Source organism: Lethenteron reissneri, unplaced genomic scaffold, assembly GCF_015708825.2.
Source record: "Lethenteron reissneri isolate LAM-NWPU_2019-01 unplaced genomic scaffold, ASM1570882v1 scaffold_1634, whole genome shotgun sequence".
Lineage (NCBI taxonomy): Eukaryota > Metazoa > Chordata > Hyperoartia > Petromyzontiformes > Petromyzontidae > Lethenteron > Lethenteron reissneri.
This window is the reverse complement of record NW_026891371.1, coordinates 1-8,702: the sequence shown is the minus strand read 5'-3', so window position 1 is coordinate 8,702 and position 8,702 is coordinate 1. Positions and strand designations below refer to the sequence as shown.

The following is an 8,702-nucleotide window of genomic DNA, read 5'->3' as shown; positions in this document are numbered from 1 at the left end:
AGATCTCTTAGTTTGCAGTGACGCAGTGGCTCGGCATACAAGCTCGCCACATGACTCTGGGGGCTGCGACTATTACGTCACAATAAGATTAACATTCCATGAGCCAGTAATCAGGGCAGTGTGGACGCATGAGGACACAAACCCTGTGAAATGCAATTCAGGAATTAAAAGGTTCTCATTAACAGTATTTTCCACAGCAATCTATAAGGATTTATGCTTGTACACGCTAATTTGCCTTGTGTAAGCTGGCCTTGGTGAATCCATTGTTGGATGAAGGCTGTCCCTTGCCGTGCTGGTCGCGGGAGTGTTGTGTGATCGTGCGGCTTGGTGACCGGTTGAGATATCAGTCGCCAGTGTGTCAGTCTGCAGGCCCATGGGTGTGTCAGTCCGTGAGTGTGTTAGTCCGTGTGTCAGTCCACGAGTGTGTCAGTCCACGAGTGTGTCACTGTGTGTTAGGCCATGAGTGTCAGTGCCTTAGTGTCACTACAAGATTGCGTCACCTTACGTGTACATCCGTCCGTATGTCAGTCCATTAGTGCGTCACGTTATGGACTTGTTCCCTGCACACGTCAATCCGCGAGTCAGAGCCCGGCATGTGCTGTTGTGCTGACAGCCCCACGCATCTCACCTGAGTCCCCGTCGTCTCTTGTTCGCCTCGGCCAAGCCAAGGCCCCTCACCCCAGCCTCCAGCTCTCCCACCTGCGCTTTCCCTGCATCTGCCCTGGGCTCCTCCATGACTCCAGGTCCCCCTTAGCAGAGGGCAGGGACAGCCATTCAGTGTTACAGGCTGCGGCGGGGCTACATTACAACAACAGCGTGATGCATACACAGTCCCTCGCTGTACTCCGGGCTTCACTGCAGCCGGATACATTGACTCATGGTTGCACTGTACTGTGCTCCCACGTCTACGCTCCCCGCCCTCACCGACCCGCAGTGACCAGCGTGGTGAAGTATGGTCGAATAACCACCCACGACCCCCGTAGCGGCATTCGGAGGGCCTCATCCAGCAGTGGATTGGCTAAACACGACGGCAAGACGCGCGCTCGTGAACGTGGCCTCCGCAGTTCAGCGAATAACGTCGGACAAGCGCGCACTGTGTCCACATCCAATCAAGACTCGTCGTGTGATCGCACACCGGAGTAAACTCACTCACAACGATGATGGAAATATTTTGTCGGATTCTGCAGCTATAACAGCATGCACGTCGGTATTATACAGTATTGTAGGCTTAATTATAAACGGTGCATTATTCTTAATCAATCGCCGATGCTTTATAATCGGGGGATGCAACCGATCTCCTCAGATAGGTGACCGCCGTGCATATCAGGTGCTACAGGCTGCTGCGCAGCTCGTACGTGCTGGGCAGCAGCAGCAGAGGGCTGCTGCCCCACGGCAACAACGCCGCCCTCGCCGCCCTCGCCGCCCGCAGTGACCCGCGTGGGGAAGTATGGTCAAGTCGCCCGCTCCGCGCGCCAAGGCGGCGCGAGGCCCCGAGCAGTGGCCTGCCGACGCGGGCTGCGCGTGTCACACTCAGCACAGCATCGCGGTCAGCACCGGGTCCATTGTAGCGGTGTGATTCGCAATGATTTGCTTTCACAATACAACAAATGTTTAAGTTGCAAGTCTGACAATGCTACGGCTTTCATTGTATGTACAGTACTACAGTATTTATAACGGACCCAGGGTCTGATTACAGAGATCGACGCGAAGGCGTCTCCCCGATCTAAGCAGCGTAGAGCGGCGCCGTGCACCTGCTGGCTTCCATGAGCCGACGTGGAAACTCCACACTCCCATGGCCGGGGCCAGTGAGGTGTACAAAGTCACGTGTCATACCCGCCGCGCCGATCAGTCAACACGCACACAGTAGAACTGCGTCACAACGTCTAAGATAACCCGATGTGTTCACGCTGATGTGTTACCGCTGCTGTTGTCGCTATTGTCATCGGTGCTGAGCCGCAGAGGTCAATGTTCGTCGTCGTCGTTGTTTTAGGGGAACCGCGCAACGCAAAGCCGCGATCACGCAGCTACCGACCTTTGACCCGGAAGACGACGAATCCCGGTGATGACGTCGCGGGTGGAGCGAGGGGCGGCCATGTTGGTTAGGGGACTGAGGGGCAGGGACGTCACGTGCCTGTTCGTCATTGCCCCCCTCCCTTACAAAGATGGAGGCGCGCATTCAAATCAGAGAACTGCGATTAAGAGTGGAGACAATCCGATGAGCGACAAAAGCTCGTTTTAAACAGATGTGCAGTGCGCGCAGGTCAGAACGTGAGAATAATACAAAACACGAAAGGAGTGCAAAGTATAGGAAACGTAAACAAATCTTAAAGCTTCAAATCAAGATTAAATCCTTAAAATCTATGAAACTATTTGTATGTTATACCACGTCAAGCCCATTGAGCTATTAGCTTCTTTTTCAGAAGCTACCTGGCCACAACTGATAAGCTCCACGAGATGGTTTATAATGTGTAACTTTATAGCAGCCACATCTAAATAATGTAAACGCGTGTTTCAGGTCTCGCCTGGCCACAGGAACTAAATGTGAAACCACTCTTTAATGAGGGCGACTGGGCGGTTGACAGTTTTCAGTTAATGACGCCACGATGCCACACATTGCCGATGACGTCATGTGACCGTATCGCTGAATGTCGTCACAGGCGGCCCTTGGCAGGTGACGTCACCCCATGCACCACGTGTTTGTGTCAGCGTGGTCGGTGGGTGGCGAGCGGGGCGAGTGTTGTTGACGGTGGTGACGATGGCGATGGTGTCGGCCTCCTGAGCAATGGTTCGGCTCCGCCAGGGCCTCTGCCCGGGCCTCACAGCCGACGTGGTGGCTGTGCTGCGGGGACACAACATCGGCACAGGTGGCCTGGGACAGGCGGCGTGCACTGTGAACGTGTCTCACGCACTGTGTGGTGGTGGTGGTTGTGTGTGTGGTGGTTGTGGTGGTGGTTGTGGTGTGGTTTGGTGGTGGTTGTGTGTGTGGTGGTGGTGTGTTGTGGTGTGGTGGTGGTGGTGGTTGTGGTTGTGTGTGTGGTGGGTGGTTTGTGTGTGGTGGTGGTGGTGTGGTTGTGGTGTGGTGGTGGTTGTGGTGTGTGGTGGTGGTGGTTGTGGTGGTGGTGGTTGTGGTGTGGTTGTGGTGTGGTGGTGGTGGTGGTTGTGGTTGTGTGTGTGGTGGTGGTTGTGGTGTGGTGGTGGTGGTGGTGGTTGTGGTGTGGTGGTGGTTGTGGTGTGTGGTGGTGGTGGTTGTGGTGGTGGTGGTTGTGGTGTGGTGGTTGGGTGTGTGGTGGTGATTGTGGGTGGTTGTTGTGTGGGTGGTGGTGGTTTGGGGTGTGGTGGTTGTGGTGTGGTGGTGGTTGTGGTGTGGTGGTTGTGGTGTGGTTGTTGTAGTGTGTGTGTGGTGTGGTTGTGGTGTGGTGGTGGTGGTTGTAGGTGTGTGTGTGTGGTTGTGGTTGGTGGTTGTGGTGTGTGGTGGTGGGGTTGTGGTGTGTGTGTGGTGGTTGTGGTGTGTGTATGGTGGTTGTGGTGTGTGTGGTGGTGGTTGTGGTGTGGTTGTTGTAGTGGTGTGTGTGTGGTGGTGGTTGTGGTGTGTGTGGTGGTGGTTGTGGTGGTTGTGGTGTTGCCGTGGGAAGCGGTGGTGGAGCTATAGGCTCGCGGCGCTACGACCCGGCTCCACCGGAAGTCGAATCTGGCTCACGGTCAAGAGCAGTGACGATTCGGATACTATAATGATCATGGCCTCCTCTAGGTCCACTCAGCCTCAACGGACTGCACTGGTGCGGTGTGTAAACATCCCACTAGGGAGACAAAGGCGGCCGGGCGTGTTGCTGGCCACCCAACCCCCCTCGTGTGCCTTTCCGGCCTTCATAGGTGCTACTCGCTAACAGCACTTGCACTACGGTCTGTATCGGCTACACGGGGGATCTTTGTCTTTGCAGTTGCGGCGCTGGTGACCAGGACAGCCAGAGTCTGGCTTGGACCACGGGGAATCCCTACAAGGTGTCTGCCGCCATCAGCTGCAGAGAGAGAAGTTGCCCCAGTCCGTGAGCTCTCTCTGGTCTCCAGAGCGGGGCTCGCGGAGCCCTGGGGGCTCTCAGAGCCCTGGGGGCTCTCGGAGTCTTGGGGGCCCGCGGAGCCCTGGGGGCACGCGGAGCCCTGGGGGCACGCGGAGCCCTGGGGGCTCTCAGAGCCCTGGGGGCACGCGGAGCCCTGGGGGCTCTCAGAGCCCTGGGGGCACGCGGAGCCCTGGGGGCTCTCAGAGCCCTGGGGGCACGCGGAGCCCTGCGGGCAACCGCGTGCCAATGTCCCAGGGTGGGCGGGAGGTGGCTTGCAAATGTGTGAAATGTTATCATACACGAGAGTCATTGGTGAGTGGCCAGGTATGAATCTGCCAATATAAAACAACAAACCCTCGTGGTAACCTGCAACGACGACCTTTGTGAACTCGGCGGTTGTCAGCAACGAGGCGGTGACCGACAGGAACCAGCGGGCGGGGACAGATGACGTCACGCGCGCAGATGCGCCCGCGGGATTTTGACTTTAAATTCGCTGGCAGTCACTCAGCTCGTTGGGATACCTCACAAACGGACAGTTGGTTAAAATATTAAGTTCATTACTCATACGTTTATTTCTCAGAACCATACTCGGTTGAAACAAATTCCAACAGGGGTATAGGAGTTCGTCACATAAAGGTGCCGGGTGGGCTCGGAGGTCAGACGGAGCGAGCACCGCTGCGGTGTCCTGGGGTTGAGCCCAGGCGGCATCCTCCTGTGGGTAACCGCTTTTGTCACGCGGTAGTGGACCTGATGCTGTCGGCCCAGAGACCAAGGACTGCACAACAATTCGTCACGTTACACTCGGTCCTTTAATACAGCACTGCGGATGTTTGATCCCAGCACTGAAAATGTCATTTCAGGCACTCGAATTCGAGTAATGGTTTGAATGCCCATGCGACGAGCATGGAGCTCTCAGTGGCAGAGTGAGTGACAGAAGGTGCGGGCCTCTGCTGTGGGGACCGGAGGGTCACGTGAAGGGATATCAGAAGTAGTTCTGTGATATCCGCTTACATGGGCCTGCTGTACCTTGCTGAGTGAGAGATCTGAATGGATTCTTCATGATTTGACACCAGTAGCACAATCTCGGGAACATTTTTACAAGATAAAAAAAAACAAATGTATAAAGTGGCAAATGTTGAATGTGTTCCAAACGTTAAGAGTAAAGCCATGTAAATGGTCAGGTGAGGGCCCATGCATGCGTGCGCACATCATGTGTGTGCGTGCATGTTGCAACTTGTGGGGCGTATCAGTGCTTGTGCGTGCATGTGTAGCGGTTTAGCGTGCTGCAATACAAACGCAGCGACTCGAGTTCGATTCCCGCTCACCGCCAACACCAGTGACGAATATCTGAACCGTTCCTGGGGCTCCCCTAGGTCGACTTCAGCCTCAACATTGAGTACCTGGTAAGGTGTGTAAACATCGCCACTGGGGAGACAACGGCGGTCAGACCGTGGTGCTGGCATTCACCACTGGTATACCGTGCTGGCCTTGAAAGGTGCCGCTAACAGCACTTGCCAAAAAGTCTGTTTCGGCTATACGGGGATCTTTGTGTGTGCGTGCGTGCAGTGTGTACGCATGGGGAGCGGTAGCGCACTTTGCTATAAACCCAGCGACCCGAATTCGATTCCCGCTCACAGCAAATATCTGACCTTGTCTTGGGCATCGCCTAGGTCGACTCGGCCTTAAATGATTAGCTGGTTATGTGTGAAAAAACATCGGCATTGGAAGAGACAAAGACGGCCAGGCGTGGTGCTGGCGACCCACCTCTCCACGTGGCGTGCCGGCCTTCACACGCGCCGCTAGCTTACGTCATTAGCCCCAGCAGTCCGTTGAAGGCTATGCACGGGGGGGGGGGGACCTTCGCCCCTGTTGCGTGTGCTGCAGACTCTGCGTGCCGTGCGCCGCGTGCTGCTGGCGCAGTTCGCCGCGTTCCCGAGCAGCGCGGCGGACGCCTACGAGGAGCTGCTGTCGTGCACGGCCATCCTGCCCACGGGCTGCTCGCGGTCAGCGCTGCACCGCGGCCGGCACGCTCCGGAGCTGTCCGCAACACTGTCCTGCGAGAATAATTTAGGCTCTCATCATCATCACGATCGACATCACGGTCTATGGGGCAGACAGCCCGTCTTGTGCCAATATGCTCAAGTAGTGCCACATCTTTCTGGCACCAATGTCTGACGTGGTCATGAAGCCATTCTCTGTTGGGTTATTCCTCTCTTTCCGGTTCCTTCCATTTTTCCGAACAACACACTTTTAATCTTCCTGTTAGTGTCCATACTACATGTGTCCAAATAGTACCAGTTTCCTCCGCACCGCCTGCATCAGGTCTTCCTCTACGTGCAAACTTCTTGCATTGCGCTGCCCAGATGGTTGTATTTCGGCATGCCGCGACCATTATAGGATTAATATCAAGAGGCGTACCTCGTATTCTAGTGGTAGTGCCTTGTGCCGATAATCCCTACTGCCAAGTCAGCCTCGCAGCAGTTTCCAGAGAATTTCTGAGTGAGGAATTAAAAGTCCCTGCTCGGGGTTCCCACGTAGCAGGGAGCTCATGCCAGGGGTGGCACACACACACATGGCATGGACACGGTGACGTGGGTGACGCACGAATGACGTGGGTGACACACGAATGACGTTGGGTGACACACGAATGACGTGGGTGACACACGGCACGGGGGCGTGATGCAGCAGGGAGTGTGGGCTATACTGTGCTGTGACCCCCACCCCCCCCCCCGTGTGTCTGGTCTCAGGTTGGACTCCCTGCTTGACTCTGGGCTCTACACGGGAGAGCTCACTGAGCTGGCAGGAGGACCGGCCACGGGAAAGACACAGGTCTTGTCACGGCACATCCTGCCACGGCACATCCTGCCATGGCACATCCTGCCACGGCACAGCCGGCCACGGCACACATGGCCACGGCACAACCTGCCACGGCACAGCCTGCCACGGCACATCCTGCCACGGCACATCCTGCCACGGCACACATGGCCACGGCACATCCTGTCATGGCACAGCCTGCTACGGCACATCCTGCCACGGCACAGCCTGCCACGACACACATGGCCACGGCACACCTTGTTACACTCGATGCTGCCACACCACAGCCTGCGATGGCACATTAAGCCACACCACAGCTTGCCACGGCACATTCTGCCACACCACTTTCGGCCACATCACAATCTGCAACACCACAGCCGGCCACAGTGAAGGGCAAGTGTGAACGATCTCTCTGTCTCCCCTCGTGTCTCCCCGTACCTCCCTGTACTTTCCTATGTCCCTCCGTGTCTCCCCGTGTTTCCATTTGTCTTTTCCTGCGTCGCCCCTTGTATCTCCCCATGTATCTCCCCGTGCGTGTTTCTCCACGCGTCTCCTCCCTGCGTCTCCCCGCGCGTCTCCCCACGGCATGTAGGTGTGCCTGAGCGTGGCGGTCACCGTGGCCTGCGACTTGGGCCAAACCGTGATGCTGGTGATGGCCGGGGGGGCGGCCGGGTGCCTCGCCTCCCGTCTGCTCGCCATGGTGCAGGGGAAGACGCCAGACTCCGGGGCGAGCCAGGTGTGCCGGCGGCACGACACGGCACAGTCAGTCTCGGGACAGCACACCAAGAAACGCCATGTCGTGGCAAAACGTGCCATGGCATGACACGGACTGGCACCGCATGGGCACACCAACATAGCACGGCACAACAAAAACATAATTGGCAGGGCAGAGTCTGGTGCATCATTCCACATCACGGGACAGCGCAGAGTCCCGGCGACGCATTGGCACGGTCGGGCGTGGCTCGCATCTTAACATTTTGGAGGGGGGGTTCGCGGATCGCACCAAGAATACGCTACTCTCTCAGCGTGCCGCTGAGTTGTTGTCGTAAGAGTGATTGTCGCCGATGTGTGCAGGTGGCGGCTCTGCAGCGCGTGCAGGTGGCGCGCGTGTTCGATGCATTCGCTCTCCTGGATTTGCTGCAGGACCTGCGGGCCCGGCTGGGAACACAGGCACGCGCGCACTCACGAGCGCACGCAACTACAGCCGCCCTTCGCCACGACGCTGTGGTGACGTCGCCACGGTGCTTGTGCCAGGCTAGGTGCATTTGGAGGCCACGTGAAATGTCGAAGGCTCGTTGCTAGCAGGAGGTCATGGGACAGACCCAGGTGCCATGGTTTGACTCGTTTAGATTGCTAGCAGATGCACCACCTGTACCCCTACTGTGCCTTGCTGAGTTTTATTCGCCCGGCGCTCTGCTTGTTGTGCACATGGCTCCTCCTCCGCGTCCGTTGTTGTGTTGTTGTATGACGCCTCTTAGAGATTGGGATGGCAAGTAATCCACATCACGGGAGTTGGTTACACCACAAAAACATGGTTACAGTAAAAACACACAAAAAAACAATGTGTTAGGTTGGGAATGACATGGTCGTCCATCACCAAATAAGGCTACTAGAACACGTCACACAATAATACTGCATATTTGATAGCAAAATATACATCATTTTAAAAATAGTATATGCTACGAAGAATGGCCAGAGCCCAAAACTTTGTTATTATATTTTTTTATTCTTTTAAGGCTGCAAGTGGTGTCACTGACAAACGCGTTGAGTAGGCCCGTCCTGCCTTGCGGAGCCTGTGCCTCGCCCAGTGCAGCCGAGTGACCGGGCGGCTCC

The 8,702-nt window shown here is 56.3% G+C and overlaps 1 pseudogene; it reads left to right on the top strand.

Moving 5' to 3' along the window:
• The first annotated feature begins 2,225 nt into the window (after window positions 1–2,225).
• LOC133362875 (DNA repair protein RAD51 homolog 4-like) lies at window positions 2,226–8,241 on the top strand (annotated as a pseudogene).
• The last annotated feature ends 461 nt before the right edge of the window (window positions 8,242–8,702 follow it).